The sequence below is a fragment of the Bidens hawaiensis genome, unplaced genomic scaffold, assembly GCF_021521415.1.
Source record: "Bidens hawaiensis isolate Kalapana, Puna unplaced genomic scaffold, B.hawaiensis_p1.1 tig00419714_1, whole genome shotgun sequence".
NCBI lineage: Eukaryota > Viridiplantae > Streptophyta > Magnoliopsida > Asterales > Asteraceae > Bidens > Bidens hawaiensis.
Genome location: NW_027504933.1, coordinates 31,497 through 38,791, shown reverse-complemented (window position 1 = coordinate 38,791; position 7,295 = coordinate 31,497).

Genomic DNA, 7,295 nt, shown 5'->3' with positions numbered 1-7,295 from the left:
CAAGTTTTCGAAGTATGAGTTTTGGCTTAAGGAAGTTCAATTTTTGGGCCATACCGTTAACGACAAAGGTATCCATATTGATCTCGCAAAGATAGAAGCCGTCAAGAATTGGAAGACACCGACGTCTCCCACCGAAGTTTGTTCTGTTCTTGGCTTGGCAGGATATTACCGTCGTTTCATTGATAACTTCTCGAAGATTGCATTGCCCCTCACCGCTCTTACACATAAGGGTAAACCTTACACGTGGGGGTCAAAGTAAGAGGAAGCGTTTCAAACTTTGAAGGAATTGCTTTGCAATGCTCCTATTCTTGCTCTTCCCGAAGGCAGTGAAGATTTCATTATATTCTGTGATGCTTCTAATCAAGGTCTCGGTTGTCTTCTTGTGCAACGAGGAAAGGTTGTCGCATATGCTTCGAGACAACTCAAGGTTCATGCAAAGAATTATACGACGCATGATCTCGAGCTAGGTGCCGTCGTATTTGTTGGGTTTTATACAAGCTTATCAAAGTTCAAGTTAACCATTTTAACAAGAAAACGCAACGGAAGCTTAGATTTTAAAACTTGTTATGAACATACCATTATGTTAAAATTAAAACCCAATGAACAAGGATCAATATTACAAGAACAATATGCTCACAAAATGTAAATGTACCTCCTTATACCTTATAGGATGATGTAGGTTGTTGAAGGGGATGATGGATGAAAGGCAAGCCTCCAAAGAAGAAAACCTCAAGAGAGTGATACCCCAAGCCTTTTGCAACAACACCAAGTTATTTGCTAGGATTCTTGAACACCAAAACAAGCTCACAAAACCCTTTTTTTTCTGCTGCTGCTGCCGTGATTAATTAGGGAGAAAGAGAGAGTTTTTAAAGCTTGATTATACTTGAAAGGATTCAAAAACAAGACCCAAATGCATGTGTGTTGAATGGAGGAACATAAAAGGAGAACCAAAGAGTATCTTGGTCTTTGATTGGGCAAAACCACCACCCCCACATGGGTGGCCGGTTTTGTTATGTTTCCTTTTTTTTTTTTTTTTTTTTTTGTTTTGTGTTTTAACATTTAAAACATCTCCATTCATTTTATAAAACTCATTTTCATAAAATGTGCATACATCTATTTAATTATTTAACCAATTAAATAATTAGTTTATATAAACAAATTATCCAAATAATTTATTTGAATCCTCAAGTGTGTTTGTTTAGAAAACCAATTTTCTAAACACGTAGTGTTCGGTATTCATTTAAATGATCAAATCGTTAAAAGAATACATTTGGTGTCGTCTAGCTTGTTATTGGGTATGACCCGACTTGGACCAAACACAGTTAGCCACATTAGTATAAGTATGTGTCTCGGGCATACGTAATTCCAACAATCTCCCACTTGCACGAGATACATAGAAAATTAATGCAAGTGGTGAATACCGCCTAACAACAGTTCACCACCCCTAATGTGTTTGACGAAGTGCCATTCAATAACATCATCCCTTCAAGTTCCTTACTTGATATGATTTAGGTGAATCTATCATTATATCCCTTTGTTGCTAGATGTCATGTTGGATCTAAGAGACATAGGTGATCATTCTCTTTTCAATTCAACTTTATCAGGCCTTAGACATCTAAACTCTCAACACATAAGAGGAACAAATTCCGTCTTGACTGTATACGCCTCTCACTATCACTTTATACTCCACCCGAGCTCATCCTTATGTACCATCTTTTACGAATAGCGAAGGGGAGAGTCAAAGTGTAATACTCGGTGAAAATCAAGACCCAATATACATCTCAGGTCTAAGGATAATATGAAATTCTCCTTTACTCAAGATTACTAATGATCAAGTCAATCGACTCCATGTAGTAATATTGAGAGCGGGTCAGTCCAATATTTGTATCCCATAAATATCTATGAACTTTGGCAGCAAACCTATGCTCCATATTCATTCCTTATGAATATCCACCAATCCTAGTTCATAATAGTCTTGCTTCATATTTGTTCCCACAAATGTGATCGACTACGGACTTTTAGAATAAGATAACTTATTCATGGATTAAACATGCAAAATTAGAATTTAACTCAAGATTCCATAATCATATAAAAGAGTTAAATTACAAAAGTCTTTTAAACTTTAATACAAAATAGATCAAATCCAATTACTAGAATATCGAAGTCCTAAGCCACTCGCATGACGCTCATGTTTCGGTCTTTCTAGGAGCTTCGTGAATGGGTCCGCAAGATTTTGATCAGTTCCAACTTTGCGAATACATATCTTTCCCTTTTCAACTTCATCCCTTATGTAGTTGAATCTCCGCTCTATGTGCCTTGTCTTTTGGTGCGAACGAGGTTCCTTGATTTGTGCAATCGCACCCTCGTTGTCACAAAAGATTTCTAGGGGGTCTTGAATGGAAGAGACCACCCCTAGATCGGTAATGAATTTCTTCAACCATGCAGCTTCTTGAGCTGCCAATGAAGCGGCGATGTATTCTGATTCTGTAGTGGACAATGCTACCACTTCCTGTTTTGAGCTCTTCCAAGAGACAGCTCCTCCATTAAGAGTGAACACATACCCAGATTGTGATCGAGAATCATCTCGATCAGTTTGGAAGCTCGCATCCGTGTAACCTTTTATAGCGAGTTCCTCCTCACCAGATCCATATATCAGAAACATATCCTTAGTTCTCCTAAGGTATTTCAATATGCTCTTAACAGCCATCCAATGACTGTCTCCTGGATTCTGTTGGTATCTGCTTGTCATGCTCAAAGCGCATGACACATCCGGTCTAGTACATATCATCGCATACATGATGGATCCTATAGCAGAAGCATATGGGATTTGTTTCATCATGTCTTGCTCACCCTTTGAGCTTGGACATTGAGCTGAACTCAATATGGTCCCTCTTTGAATAGGTACAAAACCTTTCTTGGAGTTTTCCATCTTGAACCTTTTCAAGATTTTATCAATGTATGTACTTTGGTTCAAACCTATCAAGCGCCTTGACCTATCCCTATAGATCTTTATTCCCAAAATATAGGCAGCTTCACCAAGATCCTTGATGGAAAATCTACTTCCAAGCCAAGCCTTAACGCTTTCCATGGTTGGAATGTCATTTCCAAATAGTAGAATGTCATCGACATACAATACTAAGAAGGTAATTATACTCCCACTAGCCTTTTTATACACACAAGCCTCATCAGCGTTCTTGATGAACCCAAAATTTTTGATTTCTTCATCAAAACGATGATTCCAAGTTCTAGATGCTTGTTTCAATCCATAGATTGATTTCTTTAACTTGCATACCTTTTTAGGATGTTTCGGATCGACAAAACCCTCAGGCTGAACCATATAGACATCTTCCTCAAGATATCCATTTAGGAAAGCGGTCTTGACATCCATTTGCCAAATTTCATAATCATAATGTGCGGCTATGGCAAATAATATCCTAATAGACTTTAGCATTGCCACAGGCGAAAAAGTTTCATCATAATCAACCCCTTGAGTTTGAGTGAAACCTTTAGCTACAAGTCTTGCTTTATAAGTATCCAAGTTTCCATGCATATCCGTTTTTCTTTTGAAAACCCACTTACTTCCAACGGCTTTGGAGTTGAGTGGTGGTTCAACCAATTCCCAAACTTGGTTGTCATACATGGATTGCATCTCAACGTTCATGGCTTCAAGCCATTTGTCACAATCATTCTTGGACATTGCATCACGGTATGTGGTTGGTTCATCCGAATCTACCACGTAGCAACCTTCTACAAAAAATCCATATCTTTCGGGTGGATTGCTAACTCTACCAGATCTGCGAACGTTTTGTGTGTTTTGATCAACCACTTGATCACTTTCAACAACCTCTTGTTGAGTGCTAGTATCAACCAATTGTGTATCATCTTGTGATTCTTGATCCTCATCAAATTTCACTGTTCTACCCTTTCCAGGTGGAGTAAGTTGTGAAATAATTCCACAACTCTTAAGATGATCTTGAAAAATACCACTTAGGTATTCACCTCCTCTATCACTACGAAGTACTTTGATTGTGGTTTTGAGTTGTCTTTCTACTTCAGCTTTGAAGTCTTTGAACATTTCAAAAGCTTCATCTTTGTGTTTCATTAAGTACACATAACCATATCGACTATAATCGTCAATAAAGGTAATGAAGTATCTTTCACCATTCCTAGTCATTGGTCTAAAAGGACCACATACATCCGAATGTATGATACCCAATAATTCTTTTGACCTTTCAAAAGTTTTATTAAAGGGTTGCTTTGTCATTTTGCCTTGTAAACAAGATTCACATACATCAAATGAATCAAACTCATTGGTTTCTAGAATACCACTCTTGCGAAGAGTTTGCATGCGATTCTTGCTTATATGTCCAAGGCGACAATGCCAAAGATAGGGATCACCCAAGTCCTTCTTGAGTTTCTTGGTGTTGACATTATACATTGAACTACTATGTGACATACCACTTTGATCTATTTCATATATACCATTCATGGGTATAGCTTTAAAATAAAATATGCCATTCATCAAAACATGAATATCATAATCCATAAATTTAAAATCAAAGCCACATTGTTTCAAAAGGGACACGGAAATAATGTTTCTCCTTAACTTAGGAGCATACAAAACATTCTTCAAAATTACTTCCAAACCACTTGGAAGCTTTAACAAGTAGTCTCCTTGAGCTTGGACTTCAACTCTTGCTCCATTGCCCATAAAGAGACTAATGTCCCCTTTGTTGAGTTGTTTATTTCTTTTGAACCCCTGCAACAAATTGCAAATGTGAGTTCCACATCCGGTATCAAGTACCCATGTATTTGAAGAAATAACATTTAGTTCAACATATATAGTAAAGATAATACCTGAGGTATGCCCCGCATCCCTCTTATCTTTTAATGCATTGAGATAGGTCGGACAATTTCTTTTCCAATGACCTATCTCTCCACACTCAAAGCATGGATCTTGCGTCGCAACCTTTTGCTTCTTTTCCTTCGGTTTGTAGGGCGTAATGGCTTTTCTCTTTCCCTTTCCTTGGACGTGGCCCTTGCCCTTAGCAACACTTGCTTTGGGTTTGGAGTTATGTCCCTTTTTGCCTTCATTGATTGTTAGAACGGGTAAAACCTTTTTACCCATTCCCGCTTCGGCCGTTCTTAGCATTGCGTGAAGCTCACCAATGCTTTTGTCCCATCCATTCATGTTATAATTTATGACAAAAGTTTCAAACCTTTTGGTCAATGAGTTGAGGATCAAATCCGTAGCCAACTCATTAGACACGGGACAATTCAACCTATTTAGCTTTTCAATGTAGCTTTTCATCTTTAGGACATAAGATGAGACGCTTTGGGTTTCCTCCATACGACATGCATGAAACGCTCGAACCGTTTCGAAACGTTCCGCTCTAGCTTGTTGAAGGAACATTTCCTTCAATTGAGTTATCATGTCGTATGCCCCATGATGCTCGAAATCCTTTTGGATTTCGGGAATCATAGTTGCTAACATGAGGCAAGAGGCTTGTACCGAATCTTTGGTGTACTTGACCCAATCGTAATAAGCCTCCTCATCTTCCACGTTAGGCTCGTCGGGAATGGGATCGTCTAAGACATATGATATCTCTTCTTGCTTGAGAACTATTCTCAAGTTGCGATACCAATCCATAAAGTTATTATGGTTTAGACGATCCTTTTCAAGGATGGTTCTTAAGGATAGGTTACGGGTGTTATGGGTAGAGGTGTTTGCATTGTTAGCGGCCATCTACAAAATTTAACAAAGTTTTATTTAGTATTATAAACAATTTTAATTATTAATACCCTTTTATTCCAAATTTTAAAATAATAATTAAATTCTAGAATCCAACGATAAATCAAATTTCGGTTAGGTGACCTTTATCCCGTTATTTGATTTTAACAAGGTAGTCAACCTTGACGATTGCAACCCTTTGCAACTTCTAGAGGTATGGGACCATTCGAAATCCTTATTTCGTGTTGGCATGTTTATCCCATCAACACCATTGGACCCCATGCTTAGGTGACCTTTATCACATGGTTTCCAATTCAAGTCGTCCTACTTGTATAAACATGTAAGATTAACATACAAGTGGTTAGGTGACCTTTATCCCACAAATATGTTAATATTACCCTAAGTATATTAGTTTGCTCAAAATGGTTAGGTGACCTTTATCCCATTTAAAGTTCCCTAATACGTTAAGTGTCATACAAAAGGATGGTGTTAGACTTGTTTCCTTGGTAATTATGAAAAAGGGATTTTTAAAGTTTTCCAATATTCTAGTTTGAAAAACATTATGCCATATCCTAACATGCATTTAGTAATATGGCGATTTTGAAAACCAATTTTCAAGGTTCTAGTTATAATAAAACCAATTTTATTATATGTGAGTAATCGCTTAGTTTTAATAAACCCATTTTATTAACTAATTGACGCGATATTACCAAATATATATTAGAACCCGTTTTATGCTAGTTGTCGTTCCTATGTGACGGTTTGGATATCCTAATATCTATCAACCACACATTACATAAAGTAAAACAAACAACCAAGCATACATGCAAAATATAGTCATAACCGAGAACCGCTAAGTTTGACCATACTTGTTAGCCGAAACAAGTATAGGTCATAAGTCTCACCTAAGGGACAAAACATGACACAAGGATGGAATGTTGACTCCCACTTGATCTTGCATCCAAATGCTTCAAGTATCCTTTCCAAGTTGTTGTGTTCTTGTTGGGCTTGTAAATGGGCTCCAAACTTCCAAAAGTCTTCTTGGGCCCAAGAGTGAAATTTATGGGCTTAATGGGCTTGAATCCCATGATGGGCCGGTGAGGCCCAACAAGCCCAAAATTTGGTCCAAGGCCCAAATCCACCAATTCTTGCATCTTCAATTTTTACAAAATGTATCCTAATACATATTTTTCTAAAACAAAGAAAATGCAACTAATCTATTTATTACATACCAACTTATGAATAAATAAATTACACAAGCCTAAAATATGAATTATTACAACCATATTGAATAATAAATATAACCAACATACACATAACAATAATCAACACATCCAAGGTCTCGGTTTCGGTTATGACACATCCAAACATACCAAATGTTCTAAGCATGCAACCTAAGCAACCATTGCCCAAAAACATCAAAAGGAATCGGCCCCCCCCCCCCCCAAGAGGCTACGGCCCAAAACCCCCCCCCCCCAAAAATGCAATTTTGATATTTTCAACATCCAAATGTTAAATGGTTTCCTAAGATCTTTGCATGCATGTCAAGATCTTACAAAACCAT